The following is a 24,066-nucleotide window of genomic DNA, read 5'->3' on the forward strand; positions in this document are numbered from 1 at the left end:
ACACACAAGGGGAGTGGCGCCTGGGTGGCTCAGTCCGTCAAGCATCGGACTCTTGATTTCACCTCGGGTCACGATCTCACAGTTCGTGAGTTCCAGCCCTGTGTCGGGCTCCTCGCTGACCACGGGGAGCTTGCTTGGGATTCTCTCTCTCCCTCTCTCTCTGCCCCTCTCCGGCTCGTGCGCTCTCTCTTACGCGCGCGAAATAAATGCGCTGTTTCAAAAAAAGAAAATTCTTTAAAAAAAATGATTAAAAAACACACATAAGTAGAAAAAGGAGAACAGATGGCTTTAAAAACATTAAATAGTAGCAATATTACTCTCCTAGGAGAGCTGTAACGAACCGCCGCAGACTGAGTGGCTTAAAACAACAGAAATTTCTTGTCTCACAACTCAGGAGGCAAGAAGTCCGGAAGTCAAGGTATCGGCGGGGCGGCTCTCACCGAAGGTCCTGAAGGAGAAGCTGTCCATCCATATCTCCCGTCCAGCTCTCGGTGGTTGCTGGCAGCCCTTAGGCGTTCCTTGACTTGTGGCTACATCACTGTGCCTCTGTCTCTGTCTTCACCTGGCCTTGTCCCTGTGTCTCTTTCTCTTACGAGGACACTTCGCCTGGATTCAGCCCACCACCCTCCCCAATGCAGTATGATCTCATCCCTGCCCTTACCTGAATTACATCTGCAAAGCCCTGATTTCCAAACAAGGTCCCTGTGGTTTGATGAGAAATATATTTGGTCTCTGTCCCCAGTTCCTGGTACAGAGCTCTTAAAACCCTTGGGATTTCCCAAGTCACAGGAGTGTCTTTTATCATTCAAAAGAAGATTTTTAAAAAGGTTTTAATTTTTTAAGGTTTATTTGTTTTTGAGAGAGAGAGAGCAGAGGTAGAGGGAGACACAGAATCCAAAGCAGGCTCCAGGCTCTGAGCTGTCAGCACAGAGCCCCACGCGGGGCTCGAACTCACGAACCACGAGATGATGACCTGAGCCGAAGTCGATCGCTCAACTGACTGGGTCACCCAGACACGCCTAAAGATTTTGTTTTATTTTCAATGTTTATTTTGAGAGAGCGCGCGTGCGCGCGCCCTCACGTGCACAAGTGTGGGAGGGGCAGAGAGAGAGAGAGAGAGAGAGAGAGAGAATCCCAAGCAGGCTCCCAGCTGTCAGCACAGAGCCCGACTTGGAGCTCGATCCCACGTACCCCGAGATCGTGACCTGAGTCAAAGCCAAGAGTCGACTGAGCACCGCCCCCCCCGCCCCGCAGGCCACCTGGATTAATGCCCTTATGAAAGAGCCCCCCCCCCGGGAGAGCTCTCGCCCCTTCCAGCATGTGGGGAAAAGTGAGGAGATGGTGTCTCTGAGCTAAGAGGCAAGCAGGCCCCACCAGACGCCGCATCTGCTGGCGCCTCCAGAACCGTGAACAATAACTCTCCGTGGCTTACAAGCCCCCGGTCCGTGGTCTTCTGCCGTGGCAGCCCAAACGGACTAAGATGGCCTGAACGGGGCGCGAGCAGACAGGGGCTGCTGGCCGGAGTAGTCTTCAGAGGGGCTGGGCACGGAGCCGCTCTCGTTCCACCCCTGCCCTGGATCTGCCATGACAGCCCCATCTGCTGAACGTGACACCCACGCTCCATCTGGCCTCCCGTCCCTGCCCGGAATAGCAGCCCGAGCCCCTCTGCGCTCCACCCAACATGCCCACCACATCGGGCCCTGCGAGCTTTCCAGAGCTCTACCCGCCACCACCCCACCCCGCCCCAGCCTCCCACGCGGTCTGCGCAGACCCAGCCCTCCCCCCTCCGCTGCCCTGCTCCAGCCCTTAAACGTAAAGAAGGCCTCGCCCTGCCCAGCTTATTCTCCGAGACTGCATTTCTCCTGTTAAAAAAAAAAAAAAAAAAAATGATCTGGGGGGATACGCAGCCCGCTGCGGACAGTGGTTCCTTCCAGCGGGGGCTGGGAAGGCACGCCACAGAGGGCTGTGTAGACTTTGGTATTTTACCGAATTAAATTCATGACTGCTTCTACCATGTGGAAACAGTTTTTAAAGGCATCCAGATGACTTCTTCTCAAAAAAAAAAAAAAAGCTTCCGGAGCCCCACATTTCCCCGTGGGATCAAAGACTATATTATAATAATCGATCAACTGGACAACCAAATGAGACTCAGAGCCCCCCCCCCCCCAAAAAAAAAAAAAACAAAGTCTGGGCCTTGTTAAGGTCCGCATCTCCAATCTCCAGCCCCAGCTCCTGGCCCCCAAGAAGGCCCAGGGGAGCCTTTGGTCGAGCTGAGGTTGCGCGGGCGGGACGCGGGCAGGTACACCAGATAGGCAGCGCCACCTAGAGGTCGGTCGGCGAACGGCCAGGGCGTGGCGGGGTAGACCCCTCAGGGAATCTGCGGGGAGAGGCACTGAGCTGGGGGTGCAGGCAGGAGTCTAGAGGCACTGGGGTGGGAGTGAGGGGCACAACAGTACCCCTACTCCCGGCTCCGGAGACAGAAGCTGGACCAGCAGGGACAATACGGATGTAAATGCCCGGCCGCTCTATGGAAAAGACTTTCTACCGATTACTTGGAACAGAGTAGATGGCTCAGGAAAGACCTATGGCGTTTGGGGGCCGGAGAGGCTCCTGGCGCTGGAGGCCCTGTGAGCCTCCTCCTTCTCAGGAAGAGCCCTGGGGAGGCGGGAGGGCTGCAGAGGAGCTCCGGGAGCACCGTGCGGGGAGGGGCTGGCTAAGAGGAGGAGAAGGGGAAGGTATTTGCAGGTCAGAAAACTGAGGGTCAGAAAGGTTCAATCCCTTGTCCAAGATCTCGCCCGAAGTCACATGGGGGGCGGGGGGAGGGGAACCTTAAAAGTGCACCCAGCTGGTTTCCCTCCAGTCAGCCCTGTGGCCTCCCAGAGGGTGAGGACACGCCCTTCCTGGCTGGCACTTGTCGTGCCCCCTTTCCCAGTACGCTTGTCCCCGCTCATCCTAAACCTCTCCCATGTGCTGCCTCCCTGCGGCCAGGACCACTGGGGGTGCAAACCACTAAGCCACCAACCCGGAACAACAGTCTCCAGGTCTTTGAAGTTCAGGTGGCCAAAAGCCCAAGGTGGGTCAAGGTATTGCACCAGTCTCTATCTGCCACACCTCCCCACCGGCAGGGACAGCGCGGTCCTGCCACCTCGGGAACACAAGACAATCAAAAGTCCCCCGGTGGATGGACAGTTTCTTCTCCCTACCTCAGCCCCCCCCCCCCTCCCCGTGATGACAGCTCCTCCCTGCCCCTGCTCTGGGTCAGCAGGGTCCTGGGGTTTTTCACCTGCTGAGCAGAGGACGCAGATGTGACCGGATTGCCCTGGAGGCACAGTGGTCTAGGCCGGGCCATCCACCAGCAGTCTGAAAACAGCCACATTGCAATTTTCTAGTTGCCACATTGAAAAAAGTAAAAAAGAACAGGTGATTTTTTTTTTTTCAGGTTTTTCAAGTTGAGGTGAAACTCACATAACTGAAAATTAACCATTTAAAGGGTTCAATTCTGGGGCGCCTGGGTGGCTCAGTCGGTTGTGCGACTTTGGCTTAGGTCCTGATCCCATGGTCCCGTGAGTTCGAGCCCCACATCAGGCTCGCTGCTGTCACTGCAGAGGCTGCTTCGGATCCTCTGTCCCCCCTCTCTCTCTGCCCTGCCCCCCCCCCTCAAAAATAAATAAACATTTTTTTTAAATTTTTTTTAACGTTTATTTATTTTTGACACAGAGAGAGACAGAGGATGAACGGGGGAGGGGCAGAGAGAGAGGGAGACACAGAATCTGAAACAGGCTCCAGGCTCCGAGCCGTCAGCACAGAACCTGACTCGGGGCTCGAACTCACAGACCGTGAGATCGTGACCTGAGCCGAAGTCGGACGCTTAACCCACCGAGCCACCCAGGCGCCCCAATAAATAAACATTTAAATGCAAAAAATAGATAAAAATAAAGTATTCAGGGGTGCCTGGGTGGCTCAGAAGGTTGGGCTGCTGACTTCAGCTCAGGTCATGATCTCACGGTCCGTGAGTTCAAGCCCCGCATCGGGCTCTGGGCTGACAGCTCGGAGCCTGGAGCCTGTTTCCGATTCTGTGTCTCCCTCTCTCTCTGACCCTCCCGCGTTCATGCTCTGTCTCTCTCTGTCTCAAAAATAAATAAACGTTAAAAAAAAATTAAAAGAAATAAAGTGTTCAATTCCATGGCACCTAGTACACACCCCAGTCTTATGCATCTATCACCTCTGTCTGATTTCAGAATAAACCCTGTCCCCATGAGCAGTCACTGCCCATTTCTCCCTCTCTCAGCGTCTCGCAACCCCTAATCTGCTTTCTTTGTTATTTTTATAACATTTTTTATTTATTTTTGAGAGACAGAGCATGAGCAGGGAAGAGGTAGAGAGAGAGGGGGAGACACAGAATCCGAAGCAGGCTCCAGGCTCCGAGCTGTCCGCACAGAGCCCGACGCGGGGCTCGAACCCACGAACCTTGAGGTCATGACCTGAGCCCATGTCGGACGCTTCACCGACTGAACCACCCAGGCGCCCCTCCTGGGGTCATTCTTGAGCTCTGTTGTGCCACCAGTTCCCCGGGGGGTCCGGGGCAGGATGCCGGATGACCCCCGCCTGTGGGCTCGGCGCTGGGGTAAGCAGGTGATGCCCACACAGCTAGGGTGGGACAGGCTGTCCTCCAATCCCTGTTCTGTCACCTCTGGCTACCTGTTCCACTGCTCCGCCTCACCCACACAGGCACGTGTCCTGCTGTGAATGTCCTATGTTGCTGTAACCCGCACTCATATGTTGATGCCCTAACCCCCAAGGTGACGGTATGATGAGAGGGCCTCTGGGAGGTGTTTAGGCCACAAAGGAGAGCCCTCCTAAACAGGAACCGTGCAGTTGCGAAGGAGACCCCGGAGCCCTCCCTCGGCCCTTCCGCCAGGTCAGGATACGATGAGCAGTTGCCGTCTGTGAACCGGGGAGAGCCCTCTCACCGTCTGCTCCACCTGCTGGTGCCTTGATCTTGGACTCCCAGCCCCCAGAACCGTGAGAAACAAATGTCTCTCGCCCTTCCGTCCCTCGTCCCTCGGACGGTTGTTAGAGCGGCCGGCGCTGACTGAGATATGTCCCCACCGGGGACCTCAGCCTTCCAATCAATAACATAGGAGCGAAATAGGAAGGATGTGTGTGCGTGAGGGTCGATGATGCTGTAGAGCAAGGGGGCGCAGGGGGCTTGGGCATCCGGCAGGAGACGCCGGCCGCAGAGGCCAGTGCCTAAGACCCGGGAGCCATTGCTGGCCTGTGGGTTCCCCTGAGTCGGCGGGTCATGCACTGGGCTTGTCCCCTGGTGCAGAGCCCGGGCACGGCTGGGAGAAAGAAGGCAGCCGGGGCAAGGGAGACCTCGGGTCAACAGGGACCCAGCCGGGGGCTGTTACAGGGTTGCTTCTTGGGGCGGTGTTCCCAGCTTTCTTGGGGCAGACCCGCCGGGCCTTGGGGGGCCACGCCAGGCCTTCCTCTGACTCATCCATCCTGGTGAGGACCCCGCAGTGGAGGCGGAGAAAGCAGCCTTTAAATATAGCTCAGCACCATCTGATGCTCCGGGACTGATGGAAGGAAGCCAGTGGCCGCCCCTGACCCAGCCAGCCTCCCTCCTCGCTAGGTTCAGACATCCTCCCCGCCCCGCCCCTCCCCCACGGCCCCCACCCCCGCCTCCCTGCCTCCCCGCCCCTTCCCTCAAGGGCTCAAATGTTTAGGCTTTCTGTAAATGTGAGATATAAAAAGAACCGGGGGGGGGGGGGGGGGGGGGGTGGGGTGCGGGCGCAGGGGTGGGGAATGGCCACTGGCTGGCGGAGAGATACCGCCCCCATAGGGCCCTGAGCAGTGACACGGCGACAAGCTGGCATTTAGCGTCAGGCAGAAGGAGGCCAGCCAGCTGGGGGAAAGCCAAGTCTGACTTTATCCAGGCCCCTCTCCTTGGCCCACACCGGGCCCTGGAAATGGCAAATTGTGGGGCGCCTGGGTGGCTCAGGCCGTTGAGCGTCCCGCTTGGGCTCCGGTCATGATCTCACAGTTCCGTGAGTTCAAGCCCCACTTGGCGCTTGCTGCTGTCAGGGCAAAGCCTGCTTTGGATCCTCTGTCTCTCTCTCTCTCTCTCTCTCTCTCTCTCTCTCTCTCTCTGCCCCTCCCAGGTTCGTGCTCTCTCTCTCTCTCTTGCTCTCTCAAAAAAAAAAAAAAAAAAAAAAAATTTAAATCTTGTTATAAAAAGAAAGAAAGAAGTTGCAAATGGTGCGGATGCCCTGAGCCAAGGCGAGTCAAACCTGCCCCAGGAACTTACCTCACTGAGGACACAAGGACATCCTGCTCCTGGCTGCCGGTCCCACAGGGCTCCAGCCCCGGACTGGCCCCCACGCATCGCATCGGGTGGCCAGGGATACAACAGCACCAGCCACCTCCCCCCTCAGTCTGCCCCCGCTCCCCCTCTCCCCCCCCCCCCCGACGGCTGACCACTCCCTGCTTTCTGCCAGTCCTTCTCCTATATGTTGAACACCAGCTGTGTGTCGGGCACAGGTCCAGGAGCAGTGAGGGCATGCCCAGTAGTAAGACGGGCACTGTCCATATCTCATGGGCTCACGGTCAGATGGAGGAGGCACAAAGCACATCAAGAGAAAAACACCAACAAACCCAAAGAGAAAGCATGGAGATAACGACTGCTGGGAGGAAGTCGGCCTTCCTCAGAAAGGGAAGGGGAAGTGTCCATGAGACGGAGAAGGAGCACACTGAGAGGACCAGGATGCAACGTGCATCCTCCTCGGGACTATTGGGTCTTTATCCTAAGGGCAGTAGGGAGCCACTGAAGGCTCAGGAGGACTGGCATGCTCGGACTTCCACTGACTTACGGACAGAGAGTGGATCAGGTGATTACCAGAGGGTGGGGAGGGAGTGGGGGACTTGCGTTTAACGGGGACAGTTTCAGTTTGGGAAGATGAAAAGGTGCTGGGGATGGATGGTGGGGAGGGCTGCGTGACAAGGTGAATATACGCAAAGCCACTGAACTTTCACTTGAGAATGGTTCAAATGGTAAATCTCACGTGTCTTTTATGACAATTTTAAAAAGTAGGGGCGCCTGGGTGGCTGAGTCGGTGAAGCGTCCGACTTCGGCTCAGGTCATGATCTCACAGTTCGTGGGTTCGAGCCCCGCGTCGGGCCCCGGGCTGACAGCTCGGAGCCTGGAGCCTGCTTCGGATTCCGTGTCTCCCTCTCGCTCTGCCCCTCCCCTGCTCGCGCTCTGTCTCTCTGTCTCTCAAAAATAAATAAACATTAAAAATAAATAAACTTTGGGGCGCCTGGGTGGCGCAGTCGGTTAAGCGTCCGACTTCAGCCAGGTCACGATCTCGCGGTCCGTGAGTTCGAGCCCCGCGTCGGGCTCTGGGCTGATGGCTCGGAGCCTGGAGCCTGTTTCCGATTCTGTGTCTCCCTCTCTCTCTGCCCCTTCCCCGTTCATGCTCTGTCTCTCTCTGTCCCAAAAATAAATAAAAAACGTTGAAAAAAAATTTTTTTAAATAAATACATAAATAAATAAACTTAAAAAAAGAACAGTTTTTTTCCCTCTGAATTTATTATCCAATTTGTCTTTTTTTTTTTTAAACAGGCAAAAAGGTTTAGTTTTATTTTAGTTTAGCTTTTTTAGGCACAAAGTTTTGCTACATCATACAACGTGGATGAATCTCAAAACCACGCTAACTGAAAGAAGCCAGGCACAAAACGTGGTGGTGAACGTACTAAATGCCAGGCAATCATCCACTTTAAAATGGCTAATTTAGGGGCGCCTGGGTGGCTCAGTCGGTTGAGCAGCCGACTTCGGCTCAGGTCATGATCTCACAGTCCGTGAGTTCGAGCCCCGTGTCGGGCTCTGTGCTGACAGCTCAGAGCCTGGAGCCTGTTTCAGATTCTGTGCCTCCTTCTCTCTCTGACCCTCCCCTGTTCATGCTCTGTCTCTGTCTCAAAAATAAATAAACATTAAAAAAATAAAATAAAATGGCTAATTTAGGGGCGCCTGGCTAACTCAGGCTGTGACAGCCTGAGACTCTTGATCTCAGGGTCGCGAGTTCAAGCCTCATGTTGGGTGCAGAGCTCACATACAAACATACAGACACACAGGTTGATTTAATGTTACATGTGTTTTGCCAAAAGAAAGAAAAAGAAAGGAAAGAAGGAAGGAAAGGAAAGAAGTGGAAGGGAAGGGAGGGAGGGAGGGAGTGGGGAGGGCAGGCAAACCCACTGACCGTGACAGAAGTGTCTCTAGACCCAAGGCAGTGACAGCGAATAGCACCCAGCGAGGGAGGTGACAGCAGGTGACGGCAGGGAAAGGCTGAGGAAAAGGGAAAACACTGGGACAGCAGAGGGGACGTGGCGGCTGGTTAGATGGGCCGTGGCTCTTGGGGTGGTTCTGTTGGGGCTGGAACCCTCACCGCGTGTCCCGGCTGTGCCCGCCCCCCGCCTGCCCCGTCCCCTTGTTCAATCCCACTCCACTTTGAAGGCCCAGATGTCCCCCCACCGCCTGAGGACCGTCCTAGCCTCCCCTTCCCGGCATGATTATCGGTCCCTGTGTGTCCCCGAGCCACTCCACGCAAACGCCACCCACCTGTGCACTGAGGCAACATCCCCGGAAGCCCTGAGTCAGAGGCGGGTTGACGCTCGGTTCTCAGGCCCTGTAGAGCAGGGGTCTGCAAACTTCTCGGGGGGGCGGGGGGAAGGCCAGACAGGAAGTATTTTTTCTTTTCGGCTTGGCTTCGAGGGGCCAGGCAGTCTCCATTGCAATGATTCAACTCTGCCACTTCGAATAAAGGCCGCCACAGCCGACAGGGAAATGAGCGGGCGCAGCTGTGTGTCGATAAAACTTTATCTGCGGACACGGAGTTAGTCCACGGAAATACATTTGCCGGGGAACACCGTGTGGATTCGAGGAGTCCGAGATGTGAATGTGATGCATTTAGCTGTTGGAATACGATTGCCATCGGAACGATAACTAGCACCTGTATTGCATCGTGGAATTATCATCTCCTGGCCGGAGTTGCAACGATCAAGAGTTCTGGTCTCTTGGCAAATCTGATGGTTATGATATTGTATATATCCACTCTACCCCGCGTTAGCCCCTCAGGACTTATTTTCTACTCGTTGCCAGGTTGTACCCTTAAACAACATCTGTCCTATCCCTCCAACCCCCTTGGATACTGAAATCTGAACTGCATATAATTTTCACATCGTGGTGGGTTGTCTTTTTTTTTTTTTTTTTCGCATCATGAAGATAATAGAGGGGCGCCTGGGGTGGCTCAGTCGGCGAAGCATCCGACTTCCGCTCAGGTCATGATCTCGCGGTTCGTGAGTTCGAGCCCCGCGACGGGCTCTGTGCTGACAGCTCGGAACCTGGAGCCTGCTTCAGATGCTGTGTCTCCCTCTCTCTCTGTTCCTCCCCCACTCGCACTCTGGCGCTCTCTCTCTCTCTCTCTCAAAAATAAATGAAGATTAAAAAATTTTTAAAAGATAACACAGACTCACATTGCTATAAGCAAAAGGTCCCGTGGTATAGAGTCCTTCTGTCTCCCACCCTGCACCCATAGCTTCATGGGGGTTCCTTAGGATCAGAGAACATTCAGGCTCTGGCTACAGATGGTTCGGCACAAGGCGCGGGCAGCCGCTGGAAGCAGGGAGCGGCAGTACCTCTGTCCCTTCCCAGGACACCCTGGAAGGACAGTTGCGAAGGGCAATCCTCCCAGCCTCCCGGCGGGCAGAGCTTCAAACAGGCCACCTGGCTGTTCATTTCCGTTGGAGGGAGAAATAGCCGATGTACAATCATATGCCGGTTCGTGGGCTGCAGCCGGAAGGTCAATGACTTGAAAGGAAAATGATTGGAAAACTGGTGATGGGGTCGCCTGGGAAGGTGTGTGGACCCACCTCTCTGAGTGGACAAGGGAGAGTGAAGGTACTTGCGCCCCCTGATGGTCTAAATAAGTATGTCCCCGCCCCCAGACTCACACCTGGAAATCCTAACCCCCAAAGTAATGATATTAGAATGGGGGTTGGGGGGCCCATGGGTGGCACGCTAAGCATCTGGCTTCAGCTCAGGTTGTGATTTCGTGGGGTTTTTTTTGTTTGTTTTTTGAATTTTTTTTGTTACATTTATTTATTTTTGAGACAGAGAGAGACAGAGCATGAGCGGGGGAGGGGCAGAGAGAGAGGGAGACACAGAATCTGAGGCAGGCTCCAGGCTCTGAGCCATCAGCACAGAGCCTGATGCAGGGCTTGAACTCACCAACTGTGAGATGGTGACCTGAGCCAAAGTCGGATGCTCCACGGGCTGAACCACCCAGGTGTCCCAACACTACTTTTTTTAAATTAATTAATTAATTATTTTATTATTTATATTACATTTTTTAAAATGTTTACTTTTTTTTTTTTAATTTTTTTTTCAACGTTTTTTATTTATTTTTGGGACAGAGAGAGACAAAGCATGAACGGGGCAGGGGCAGAGAGAGAGGGAGACACAGAATCGGAAGCAGGCTCCAGGCTCCGAGCCATCAGCCCAGAGCCCGACGCGGGGCTCGAACTCACGGACCGCGAGATCGTGACCTGGCTGAAGTCGGACGCTTAACCGACTGCGCCACCCAGGCGCCCCATGAGAGAGAATCTTAAGCAGAGTCTGTGCCCAGTGCAGAGCCCAACGTGGGGCTCGAACTCACAAGCCGTGAGATCATGACCTGAGCCGAAGTCGGACGCTTCACCGACCGAGCCACCCGGGCACCCCATCCGCAGGGGAGGATTTTAATAAGCAAGTGAATAGGAGGACCCATTCTGTGGACACCAACAGGCCTCTTTCTCCAGACACCCCTGTCATCATTCCAGGCCCCCCCCCCACCCTGCCCCATCTCCCCTCCCGCCTGGGTGACCCCTGTTAGCCACATGCTCTATGCTGTGGCTCCGCTCTCCCCACCATCCACCTACCTCGGTTTCTGAGGACTTCCAAGGGGGCCGGCTCCCGCGATGCACCCCACACACACACACACAGGCCGAAGGCCAGGCCACCTCCACTTGTGCAGACAGGTCTGGGAGGAGGGAAGCCTCAGGCTCCTGCAGGAGCAGGGCCTAGCACGGGGCAGGCTCCTTCCCCTTACTCCTGCGCAGCACTGCCTCCCACCACACACCCCTGTAAATCCTTTCATTTGAAGCCAGAGCAGAAGCGTGAAACACTTCCAGCGTGCTGACTTCCTTCTGTTTTTTTTAATTGTGATAAAATTCAGAGAACATGAAATTAACCCTTAGCCACTGTAAAGCGTATGATTCAGCGGCACGTGGGACTTTCACAATGTTGTGCAACCATTGCCACTATCTAGTTCTAGAATATGCCCACCGGCCCACCTCTGAGCCCCCTGCCTCGCCAAGGAATAATCTGGACCCGTTAAGCAGTCACTCCCCGGGGTGCCTGGGTGAGTCAGCCCACTGAGCACTGACTCTTGGTTTCTGCTCAGGTCCTGATCTCAGGGTTCTCGAGTTCGAGCCCCGCGTCCAGTTCTGCGCTGATAGCTCGGGGCCTACTTGGGATTCTCCCTCTCCCTCCCTCTCTCTCTGCCCTCCCCCACTGGCGTGCGTGCTCTCTCTCTCAAAATAAACAAAAAACTTAAAAAAAAAACAAAAAACAAAAAAAGGCAGTCACTCCCCATTTCCCCCTCCTGGGCCCCTGGCAACCACTAACCCACTTTCTGTCTCTATTTGCCTGTATTGAATATTTCATGTAAATGACGTCACAATAGTGGCCTCTTGTGGTTGGCTTTGAACATAATGTGTTTGAACATAATGTGTTTGAACATAAAGGTTCATCCACGTGGGAGTATGTATCAGAACTTCATTCCTTTTTATGGCCAAATAATAGTCCATAGTATGGAGGGACCACATTTGTTTATTCATTCTTTTTTTTTTTAAGATTTTATTTTAGGGCCGCCTGGGTGGTTCAGTAGGTTAAGTGTCCGACTCTTGATTCCGGCTCAGGTCATGATCTCAAGGTTTGTTAGTTCGAGCTCCACATCCCACTCGCTGCTGTCACCGCAGAGCCCTCTTCAGATCCTCTGTCCCCCTCCCTCTGCCCCTCCCCTGCTTGCGCGCTCAAAAATAAATAAACATTAAAAACACAACAGTACAGCAAGGACATGACAACGGAGAGCTCAGCAAATGTGGGTGGAATAAATGAATGAATCAACGTTTTGAGGAACCTTTCCTCCGCAGCACTGCCGTTTTGGGTGACTGAGAAGCTGTCTGGCTAAGGTGAGAGCCTCAAATGCCCTAGCTGGGGGGGTAGGGGGATGCAAAGGCAGAGGAGCCCCTCGAAACAGAGGGAGGGGTATAGACTCCTTCCTGAACTCCTAGTGGTTTTCTGGAAAGGTCCCAGAGGTAATGCCCAGCTCTAAGGGACAGAGGAAGAGGCTGCCAGGGTTCTCCCAAGACAACCCAGGAGGTGAGGTCAGCCTGTAGAGCGGAGGCAGCACCCCCAGCAAGGATGGGCCCGCTGTCCCACGGGGCTCACCGCCCCCCTGGCCACCTGCTCCCAGCCCGCCGACAAGTGCCAGGGAGGGGAGGGCGGAGGAAGGAGAGGCAGAGGAAACAGATAGGATCGGACAAGCCCCTCGACAAGACAAGCTCTTGGAAAGGATCAAGGAACCATGTACAGGCGCCCAGCCTGGCCCTGCATCTGCCAGCTCAGTGTGGCGGTGAGGAGGATGGCAGGTCACCTCAGTCTCTGTCACCGGCCGGGGACGGCCTCTCTCTTGTCTTCCTCCCCTGTCCCGGCCCCCCACATCTGTCACCTTCCAAATCCCCAGGGCAAACTGCCCAGAGACGCCGTCCCGAACCCTCAGACACGTCACTCGGTCACGGCCACAGTCGGAAGCCACACACGCCACCACCCTCCTGAGCAGCAGCCACTGAGGGCCGGGCCTCCACCGGTGGAGACACATGGGAGTCCCTGAAGGCCCCTGTGGACTCCCAGCAACCCCCGCTGCCCGGGAGAAACAGGCTGCAAGAGACCAGATGAGGGCCGTTTACTGCAACAAACAGAGACCTCTGCCTTCCTGGCGGGGGGTGGGGAGCAGAACATTCTAATGTGCCCCTGCCACAGGCTCTCCCTGACCACCTTCCCAAATCAGCCACCACTCTCCCCAGTCCCCTACAACTGTCTCCCTCTCTCGCAACCCTATTGTATTTCTTCGGAGTGTTTATCTCTATCTGACTTCACAGTGTCTGTGGCCACTCAACCCCGCTTGGCCCCCACCCCGATAGGAAACAAGGTCTCCACAAACCATAAGAGACTCTTTAAATTAAAAAAAAAATTAGTGTTTATTATTTATTTTTGAGAAAGAGAGAGAGAGACAAGGCATGAGTGGGAGAGGGGCAGAGAGAGAGAGGGAGAATCCAAAGCAGGCTTCAGGCTCCGAGCTGTCAGCACAGAACCCGACGCGGGGCTTGAACTCACAGACTCTGAGATCATGACCTGAGCCAAAGTCGGATGCTCAACCGACTGAGCCACCCAGGCGTCCCGGGATTGGCAAACTTCTGCAAAGAGCCAGATAGGAAACGTGCTCGGCTTTGCGGGTCTCTGTGGCAACAACCGTGCTCTGCCCTCCCACCCACGGTGGTGGCCACCATCAAAAAACCTCAAACGGGGGTGCCTGGGTGGCGCAGTCGGTTAAGCGTCCGACTTCAGCCAGGTCACGATCTCGCGGTCCGTGAGTTCGAGCCCCGCGTCGGGCTCTGGGCTGATGGCTCGGAGCCTGGAGCCTGTTTCCGATTCTGTGTCTCCCTCTCTCTCTGCCCCTCCCCCGTTCATGCTCTGTCTCTCTCTGTCCCAAAAATAAATAAAAAACGTCGAAAAAAAAAAATTAAAAAAAAAAAAAAAACCTCAAACGGGGGCGCCTGGGTGGCGCAGTCGGTTAAGCGTCCGACTTCGGCTCAGGTCATGATCTCGCGGTCCGTGAGTTCGAGCCCCGCGTCAGGCTCTGGGCTGATGGCTCGGAGCCTGGAGCCTGTTTCCGATTCTGTGTCTCCCTCTCTCTCTGCCCCTCCCCCGTTCATGCTCTGTCTCTCTCTGTCCCAAAAATAAATAAAAAACGTTGAAAAAAAAAAAAAAAAAAAAAAAAACCCAAACGGGCGTCGGTGGGGAATGTGGAGAAATCGGAGACCCTGCACACTGTTGCCACCAACATAAAACGGGGCGGGTACCCTGGAAAACAGCATGTTGGTTCCCCCCAAAATTAAAAATAGAATCACTATATGACCCGGCAATGGCGCTTCTGGGTCGACGCCCCCAAAGAATTGAAAGCAGGGTCTTCAAGAGATATTTGTAGGGGCGCCTGGTGGCTCAGTCAGTTAAGCATCCGACTACGGCTCGGGTTCCTGAGTTCGAGCCCCGCGTCGGGCTCTGTGCTGACAGCTTGGAGCCCAGAGCCTGCTTCGGATTCTGTGTCTCTCTGTGTCTCCCTCCGTCTCTCCCCGTCCCCGGCTCATGCTCTGTGTCTCTCTCTCTCTCTCTCAAAAATAAAAAGATTTTAAAAAAAGAAGAAGAAAAACAATCGCAGACAATATGGACGTGACTGCCGAAACTGTAATTTCCTATGATTCTGTGTGTCATGGAATACTCATTTTCTCTTGCTTTCATCTGTTTAATCATGTAAAAACCATTCTGAACCAGAAGGCCGTGAGGAGGTCGGGCGGATGTGGCCCGCGGGCTGTGGTTTCGAGACCCCGGTCCAGTCTGCCGGCCCTGCGTGTTGTGCCTCTGGACTGGCAGGGGCTGGGTCGTGCACTTGCTGTATGAACGAATGCATGCATGCACAAATAATGGCACAGCTGGCCAGCAAGCAAACCCCAGAACCTTCGCTTCTGTCCTGAGCACCTTCGGGAAAGCCAATTAACCTCTCTGGGCCTTGGGTTTTCAGCTGTAAACGATCTAGGCTGGCACCCGCGCTGGGTGTGCCTCCACTTACCGAGCCTCCTCTGGTTCCTCCCACTCCTTCTCCAGCTCCAGGGCAGGGGTGGGGGAGGGCGGTTGGGAAACCAGGAAGCTCTAAGAGAGAAGATAGAAGCCTCCCGCCCTGGCTCAGAGCCGGGACCTCACTCCTTGTGTGCACCCCTCCCCAGCCCAGGCCGACGGTGAGGTCTGCTGGGTACCACACACACAGTCTCTCGTCCAGGCCTAAATATATTCCAACCTCAGGGACATTCCACACCCCACGCTCATTTCCGCCTTTCTGCCCAGCATGGTGTCAAGAACAAAAATCCAAGTGGAAGGTTGGGGGCCATGGAGGAAGAGGAGGAGGGAGGGAGCCAGTGTGATCAGTCTGAGATGTGGCTTCAAGGGTCCTGGTGGTGATGGGGATGCTGGGAAAGCTGAGAATGAGGGGGCCTCCCCCCCTCCCTTCCAGCCTGCACAGTGCTTCCCTCCTCTGCTCGCAGCTTCGTGAGTCACCATTCCGGCATTCGCTGGCACAGAGCCAGGGCTGGGTGGGATGTCAGGGCGGCAGGCGGGCGGGCGGGGAGACCTACTTTAGCCTTGGTTTCTCCCCCACGCCCACAAGGGCCTTGGGTCTCAGAGCACACACCCCACACCTACTCAGTACATCCAGAGGCCAGGTTGGGGCTTCCCACGTCTGCTGCCCTGGGAACCAGGAAGGAAGGGCTGCCTGTCGCCACCCACCTGGGGCACTGCCCAAGTCCAGCCACCAGGAGCTGGGGAGGCCAGCACCCCTGTCTCCAGGTAGAGCGGATGTGGCCTAGAAAGGGCGCCCTGCTGGCCCCTCCCCAAGATGCCAGAAGCTGCCAATCACCTCCGTGCCCAGGACTCCAGCCAAGGCCCCAAGTCTGACTCCACATCTGTATCTGGGAAAAGACACACACACACACACACACACACACACACACACAGTGGGGAGAGGCAGGGCAGTGGAAGGTGGGCGGCGAGCCTACGCCTCACCCACTCCACCCCAACATTCAGCCACGCTGGGGGACGTTTTTCGGCTGCCACAACTACAGGAAGAGGCACTTGTGGCACCTAGTGGGTGGAGGCCACCGCTGATGCTCGACACCCTCCGATGCACGAGGCTGCCCCACCGCAGAGAGCCATCCGGCCACAAAAAGTCCAGAAACGCCAGCCATGTGCCCAGGTTCGAATCCAGGCTACAGCACTTTTCAGCTGTAAAGACTATATGCAGGAGGAAGGCTATCTAACCCCATGGTGCCTCAGTTTCCTCCACGGGAAACAAGGAGAACGTCATAATAAGTCAGGCAGTGAGGACTCTGGGAGTGGAGCACTTTAAGTAGTAAGCAGTAGCTTCTATGGTTGTTGTCATTCTCCTTTTTTTCTTTTTTTCCTTTAAAAGTAATCTCTATCCCCGGCGCGGCGCTCGAACTCACGGCCCCGAGATCAAGAATCCTATGCCGTACTGACTGAGCCAGCCAGGCAATCCCGCTGTCATTCTTAAGACGTCAGGCTTCAGGGCACCTGGGTGGCTCAGTCGGTTAAGCGGCCGACTTCGGCTCAGGTCATGATCTCGCGGTCCGTGGGTTCGAGCCCCGCGTCGGGCTCTGTGCTGACAGCTCGGAGCCTGGAGCCTGTTTCAGATTCTGTGTCTCCCTCTCTCTGACCCTCCCCCATTCATGCTCTGTCTCTCTCTGTCTCAAAAATAAATAAACGTTAAAAAAAAAAAAAAAAAAGACCTCAGGCTTCAAGTCCCACAGACTTGAATTCAAATTTGACATTTGTCGTGGGGCACCTGGCTGGCTCAGTGGGGAGAGCATGAGCCTCTTGATCTCGGGGTCGTGAGTTCAAGTCCCATGTTGGGCATAGAGCTTACTAAAAAACAGGTAAACAAACCACACACACACACACACACACACACACACAAAATAAAACAAAAAAACCCTGACACCTCTCAGCTGGATTTGGATAAGTGCTGTCACTGCCTGTCTCCGGAGTCACTAGGGGCAACAGATGAGCTACTGGGCACACAGCCTTAATGTGCGTTGGGGACACAGGGGTGCTGAGTAAACTCTTGCTGAGCTCAGGAGGGCCTGAGCCTGGAAGGGGCAGGAGGGGACATAAGACCATCTGGCTTCTGGGTTCCACGAATGCCATGGCAACGGGACAGGATGGGCTCAGGTGCAAGAGAGTTGGAGGCGAAGGTTTCAGGGAGGATTCACGCTGGCCACAAGCACCAAGCGGGAAGCATATGGCCCCGTGCGTGTGTGAGGCCAGGCCAACCTGGAGTGTGGCTGCCAGGAGCCTTCTAGCTGAGGAACTTTCCCCAGCTTTCTAGAACATACAGGCCAGCTGCAAGGAGGGGAAGTCACTGAGAGCAGGGAACAGGCACACTAGGGTAATCTAGGACAATCGGGGACAGAGAATTTCTCCGGAGCCGCGTGTGTGTGCGTGAGCGAGCGTGTGGGTAACCCACTGGGCCTAGACTCAGCGCACGGTGTTGAGGGGACTGAGCCCGCTCTCCCCAGCCGACCAGAAACCCGGGTCCAAGCTCGGGACATGGCCCTGGGGGAGGCTCCTCGCTCTGGCCTTCCCAGCCTTCAGGGATAGGGCTGGCTTGAGTCACAGCGGAACTGCTGGGAGACTGTGCATGTGTGTGCCCACACCCCTCCCATGGTGAACAGACAGTCGTGAGAGAGAGGGGCAAGCCTAAGGAGAGAGGAGGGAGGCACAGGGAAATACGATGATGCCCGGAAGCAGCCATTGATGCATAGCGTCCCCAAGGGCCCTGCAAATGGCAGCCGGGGCTCCACAGAGGCCAGGGACGCAAAGCAAAGCAGGAGAGGGGAAGACATCCCCCCACCCCACCCCGCACCCCCTATCCCGGCTGAAAGGAAAGCTTCGGTGGTCCCAGTGCGGGCCCCGTTCCCACGGCCCGCTTCTCTGTTTTCTTCAGAACCGGCCTCACACCCACCCCTCTCAGAAGAGAATGCCTTGTCCCAAACCACGTGTGGCCCCTTTGAAAATTCCGGTGACTGTTTATAAGGCAGTGTCCGTGGGGATTTGGAGGGTAGCTGGGGAATACATGGAACTCAGTGCGGCAGGCTCCAGCCGCCGCTCCGATTCAGAGCCTGAGCGGGAAAGGGTCTCGAGACTACCCTCCCCCCCCCGCCCCCCCCCTCCCGCCTCTACCCCCCTCTACCCCGAGGAGTCTGAAAGTTGCCGCCTGCAGGGACTCGGCAGTGGGTTAACTGCAGGCCTGCTTTGCCTTCCCCGGTGGGGTGGCGGTGGCTAGAAGCCAGGACAAGGTTCATTCCGGAAGGGCGGGCCACAGAAGGGAGGGGAGGAGAGGGGAAGGGGGCCTCAGGTGGATGCTGGCTGGCGGTAGGCTGGCCTGGGCCCCGAACCCCAGCTGCTGGGCCTCTAACAGCAACCCCCCCCCCACCCGCCTGCCCTCCGGTCTGAAAGGCAAAGCAGTGAGCCACTTCCTGTCCCAGACACCAGCAAGGGGGCCTGCCAGCAGCCTTTACAGTCTAGAAGTTTGGTTTTGCTCAGTAAATAATGATTACAAAAAAAAAAAAAAAAAAAGAACAAAACAAAACAAAACACCCCAACCCCCAAACCAACTTGATCCTCCTCAAGCCCTTGGGTTGAACATGCACACATTGGCCCTTGGGGAGGTTTTGCTGTCAGAAAGGGGAGGAAAAAATGATACAGTCACCCAGCAAGTGGGTGTGAAAAAGCTGAAGAGGGCATTTGGTGGACCAACCTGGGGGGCGGTGGGCCAAGGATGCAAGGAGAGAGAGAAAAGGCCGCCCAGTGGTGGCAGGGAGACCTGGGGCCCTGTGGCCCTCGCCCCGCCCCACCCCACCCCACCCCAGCTCTCTTTCCTTATCAGTGAATGGAAGATAAGCCACTGGGTATATACAAGCAAAAGTCCACTGGGGTGGACAAGGGCCTCTACGTGACCCCTGCCCCCCACCCCATCCCCCCCAATCCAGGAGAGAAAGAGAAACAATGCACTTTGTTTTACTAGACACACGTTTGCTCTAGGCCTTAATTCCCTCATCTGTAAAATGAGGCCAGTGAAAGTGTCTACTTTAGGGGCGCCTGGGTGGCTCAGTCGGCGAAGCGTCCGACTTCGGCTCAGGTCATGATCTCGCAGTTTGTGGGTTCGAGTCCCGCGTCGGGCTCTGTGCTGACAGTTCGGAGCCTGGAGCCTGCTTTGGATTGATTCTGTGTCTCCCTCTCTCTCTGCCCCTCCCCCACTTGTGCTCCGTTTCTCAAAAATGAATAAATGTAAAAAAAAAAAAAAAGAAAAAAAAAAGTATCTAATTTTTTTGTTTCTTTTGAGAGAGAGCGAGCGAGACAGCAGAGAGCCCTGCTAGCACACAAGTGGGGGAGGGGCAGGGAGCAGGAGAGAGAGGATCCCAAGCAGGCTCCACACCATCAGTGCAGAGACTGACATGAGGCTCGAACCCACGAACTGCGAGATCATGACCTGAGCGGAGATCAAGCGTCAGATGCTTCCCGGACTGCGCCGCCCGGGTGCCCCAGGCCTACTTGAGCTCTGATTTAGGCTTGCAGTGATGGGTAACTGAGAATGTGGGAGGGCCAGGCACAGCACCTGGCTGGGTGGGAGGCATCACTGTGTGCAGTCTCTTCTTAGAACAGGGCATGTTATCTGGCCTGTAACTACCCAAAAGCCTCCGGGGCCGGATGCTGGGGCTCCAGGGACCCTCAGAAGCTCCTGGAGCCTCACAGACTCTCCTGAGGGTGAACCTCTCTGGCTAGCTCTGTAAACAGAAGAGACTTCGCATGAATTCTCAAGGAACACAACAGCTAATTCCCCAGCGTATCTTCCCGGAGCTCCAAGAGACAGCAAAAGGTTTCCCAGACCCCCAGCTCAGGTCGCTCGGGCCCATTAGGATCACGCCGTGCTCCTCTCAGGCCCTTGGAAGAACTTCCCAAGCAGGAAAACTGAGGCCCGGACCAGGGAGCCAACTGGCTGGGGGGTCGTGACCTCCGGCTCATCTGGCAGGGCAGCAAGACCTTGGATTCACCTGGGTCCCTCGGCCGGGCCAAGCCCATCCCCCAGAGATCCTGGGATGTCTCAGCCCTCAGCACAGCGGATTCTCCCAGGCTAGCTATGCCCCGTCCCCCACCCCCGGGGGGGGGGGGGCACAACCCTCAGCTCACCAGAGAGCAGAGAACCAGGCTCTATCACTCCACTGAGGACCACAAGGGGTGCATTCGCCTTGCCCTTTCTGATCATTTGTGAAAACAAGACCTGGGACGGGAGAGAAAGAGCTGCACGTTCCCTAGCTCGGTGGACAAATCCCCTCCAGCTCCCTTTCCACAGTCCAGGCCCCTGAGATGCTCCCCCAAGCTGCACCCCGAGGGAAGGGTTAACAGGAAGCGCCTGGCCTTCCAGCAGCTACAGAAGCCCATTGTTCTGTCAGTCCCCTCCCCCTCGTCCAGGATGACCCTCTGGGGAGCCCCTTCAAAAGGGCCGGACTGGTGTCTCCAGGCTGCTGGCCAGCCAGGCGGGAGAGTGAGCACAGGAAAAGGAAACCCGCCGGGCGCGGGCTGGGGCACAGCTGTCACCGCCACATCCCCCGGGGGCTTTCCGAGGAAGGGGCGGGGGTGCTCAGCCTTGCCTGCCCCCGAGTGGGCAGCCCTCCCTGCGGTCCCCATCTGGAAGCCAGAAAGCTTTGATCTCGAGCCTTTAGGTACAACTGAAGCTCCTGCCTCCCTCCACCCCGCTTCCCCCTCCCGCCCCCGCTCCTCCCCCTCCCCCCCTTCTCTGGTTCAGAAAGTTTCACACCCCGCCCCTCCTCCATCGGATTTCAGATCTTCTCTTCTCCAGGTCCCGTCAGCTTTTTCTGATTAGCAGCCTCGGGTCGGCGGGGGGTGGAGGAAGCGGGTGCTTTGGTAGGGCGTCCTGGGTTTGAGGGGCGCTAGGAGGAGGAGGGCTGTTAGCAATTCCCTGGGAGACCCTGGGGATGGGCAGGGCGAGGACGAGCAGCTGGCCACCAGATGTGGGTGGACAGACGGAGGAGGAAATTAATTGGTGCCAGTCGGTGGTGGCAGGTCCCCAGGGGGCCAGGGGAGCCGCCCAGGTGCGGGAGGGAGCTGAAGGAGTGAGGGGGGCAGTGAATGTTTAGGTTATTATTATTTTTAATGTTTATTTAATTTTGAGAGCGAGAGGAACAGAGCACAAGCGGGAAGGGGCAGAGAGAGGGAGACACAGAATCCGAAGCAGGCTCCAGGCTCCGAGTTGTCAGCTCAGAGCCCGACGCGGGGCTCGAACCCACGAACAGTGGGATCATGACCTGAGCCGAAGTGGGACGCTTGACCGACCGAGCCGCCCAGGCGCCCCTGTTGAGGTTATTTCTTCACTGAGAGCCAACAACGTGCTGGGGGAGAGGGGGTCGATCTTGGACGGATTGGGTATGTAGGTGGAGGGCCTTAGGCCTTGGGCTCAGCTCTCCTGGACACAAATTTCGAGGTGGGCGGAATAAACCTCCAGGCTGAGCCTGGGGGAACAGAACAGGTGCCCTAGTGAGACCCATTGTGGACACAGGTGGGAAGGTGTGGACCCCCCTGAGCACACGTGTGTGGATCCGAGCGCCACGAGACACTGCTGCGGGGGCTCTGGTTCCCCGTGGACGCCGGTGTGGGGTTCTGGGCTCCTCTGGGCACGTGGGGAGCTTCAGCAGCCTGCACGACAGCGGTGGGTAGCATGAACCCCAAGCTCTGGCAGCCCCCTTTCCCTCCCGCTCCTTCCGCGATTTACCTGATTCGATCAGGCCCCCAGCCCCACACGCCCCGGCGCGGCCTCCGCCTTCCGGCCCGGACCCTAAGTCCCACTCCCGCATCCGCGGGGCGTGCTTTGTGGGGGGGGGGGGGGCGCCCGGCGCGGAGAGCCTGGGCGGAATCCGGTCCGGAAGAGACCGGTTTGGGGGGCGAGGGGCGTGGCCCAAGTCACTGACTACGCTGGGAGTTCTTGGAAGTCGCTCGGTGCGGCGCGCAGGGGCGGGACCCGGGGGAAGAGCGCGAGACGAGGTGAACTCGTCTATCCCGCCCCCGACTGTGATTGACACCCCGATCGCTCCGCCCCGCGTTGTGGTAGTTACTGACCTCGACCTCCCCGCCTAGGACTCACATTTCCTGGCGGAGATCGAGGCCCCGCCCCGCCTGGCCTAGGCCTGCGCCTGCCCGGCTCGGACGCGCGGACCTCGCCCCAGGTTCCTGGAACCGGGCAAACCGGTCCGGGTGCTGTTTCTGCGGCTCAGCCCTTTCCCGGGTTTGTGGAGGCTTTAGCGGGGCGCCTGTCCCTTAGGTCCTGCCGAGAGGAGAGTGGAGGGGATCTTGGATGGCCGACACGACTAGAGCCGTCCCTTACTTGCTCTCCTGCAGGGCGATCCTCTCTGGAGTCAGTTTCCCATCCGTAAAAGGTGGAGTTAAAAGGACCAGTCTCAAAGGAGAGGTTGCAAATGAATCATTCATTCACAAAAACCAGTAAGCACCTGCTAGACTCGTCTCTGGCCTCGAAAGGAGGCCCCAGGCCAGAAGAGGAGACAAACCCAGAAACGAATATAAAATTGCTTTGTGATGTTACAGGGGAAAAAAAAAAAAAAAAAAAAAAGCTCCTAATCTGAGCGTCCGTAAACAAAGGTCTTGGACCAAAATGGGGGGCATTTGTAGCTTTGTCTCTCTTCCAGAGGCAGAATTTTCCTAACTCTGGAACGGTGGCCTAACTGATTCAATGCTATTTATTTTAAAAAAAATTTTTTTTTCAATGTTTTTTATTTATTTTTGGGACAGAGAGACACAGAGCATGAACGGGGGAGGGGCAGAGAGAGAGGGAGACACAGAATTGGAAACAGGCTCCAGGCTCCGAGCTGTCAGCACAGAGCCCGATGCGGGGCTCGAACTCACAGAGGCGAGATCGTGACCTGGCTGAAGTCGGCCGCTTAACCGACTGCGCCACCCAGGCGCCCCTTATTCAATGCTATTTAAATAAGAGGACGAATCCCTTTGTTTCTCTCTTTTCAGCTTTTAGACTTTCCCTAGTCTTCTGACTGAAGATAGGCCCTTTCCTGTCTCCTGTGGTAATAATGTGTCGTTAACCGTGGCTAATCTCTGTGCCTAACTAAGAAAGCTGTCTGGACCCTCATACTGGCTACTGTTTCAGCAGAATCTTATGACATTGTTTTGTTTTCACTGTAGCTTGTATTAAAGGTTACCTTCTAAGTATGGTCCGTGATTAACAAGTGGCTTACGTTCAGAAAAATGTTTAGATAAATAATAGTACAGTTGTTTTGCAGATGTGACAAAAATCCTGGCCATCAACGGTCTGAAATTTGGTAAATTCTATGCTAAGAGTCATGGGCAGCCACTGATGAAATGCGACAATAACTACTAAGCACTTAGCACTTGCCTCCCCCAGACAACCTCATCGACTCTTCCAGGCCTGGGTTGGGCATTCCTGGAACGGACATTTGAACACAGATGCGAACTAGAACATTAATTTACCCTTTCAGACAGTGAGTAGTGTTTGAAGGAAGGCTGAGAAGAGGGGTAAAGGGGCTGGGAGGCAGAGTGGGGAGCGTCTTTAGATCAGATGGCCAAAGAAGGCCTCTCCCAGGAGGTGACAGTCCAGCAGAGATCTGAACGGAAGTGAGAACGGATGTCTGGGAGAGGAGCATTGCAAACAGAAGCAACAGCAAGTGCAAAGGCCCTGGACTGGGACATGCCTGGCCTGTTCTCCACGCAGAAAAGAGGCCACGGTGGATGAAGCAGAGGAGAGCTGGAGAGTGACGTTATCCAACTTGCATTTTTAGAAGATCTGTGTGGCTGCGGGGTAGGATAGATTGTGGGGGCGAGAGCAGGGGGGAAGCCACTGCCCCTGATCCAGGTGAGAGGTAACAGCAGCCCAAGTGGAGTGGGATGAGAGGTCAAGTTGACAGCACCTGTGACTGGGTGCCCTGGGCGGGAAGGAGAAAAAGGGATCCAAGGAGGATTCCTCCGTTGGGAGGCCAGGGAGACGTGGGGAGGGGCCTTGGACA

General features: G+C 55.8%; 2 long non-coding RNA genes across 2 annotated transcripts; both read right to left on the reverse strand.

Moving 5' to 3' along the window:
* Window positions 1-1,108: 1,108 nt before the first annotated feature.
* On the reverse strand, window positions 1,109-6,390 carry LOC131510559 (uncharacterized). The gene is made up of 3 exons (XR_009261095.1): window positions 6,311-6,390; window positions 3,284-3,385; window positions 1,109-1,485 (listed from the first exon to the last, which is right to left on the reverse strand). It is a non-coding gene; the product is annotated as an uncharacterized LOC131510559 (long non-coding RNA).
* A 15,197-nt stretch (window positions 6,391-21,587) lies between these two features.
* Window positions 21,588-22,121, reverse strand: LOC131510561 (uncharacterized). Its single transcript, XR_009261096.1, has 2 exons — window positions 21,792-22,121; window positions 21,588-21,715 (listed from the first exon to the last, which is right to left on the reverse strand). It is a non-coding gene; the product is annotated as an uncharacterized LOC131510561 (long non-coding RNA).
* Window positions 22,122-24,066: the final 1,945 nt, after the last annotated feature.

Source organism: Neofelis nebulosa, chromosome 4, assembly GCF_028018385.1.
Source record: "Neofelis nebulosa isolate mNeoNeb1 chromosome 4, mNeoNeb1.pri, whole genome shotgun sequence".
NCBI lineage: Eukaryota > Metazoa > Chordata > Mammalia > Carnivora > Felidae > Neofelis > Neofelis nebulosa.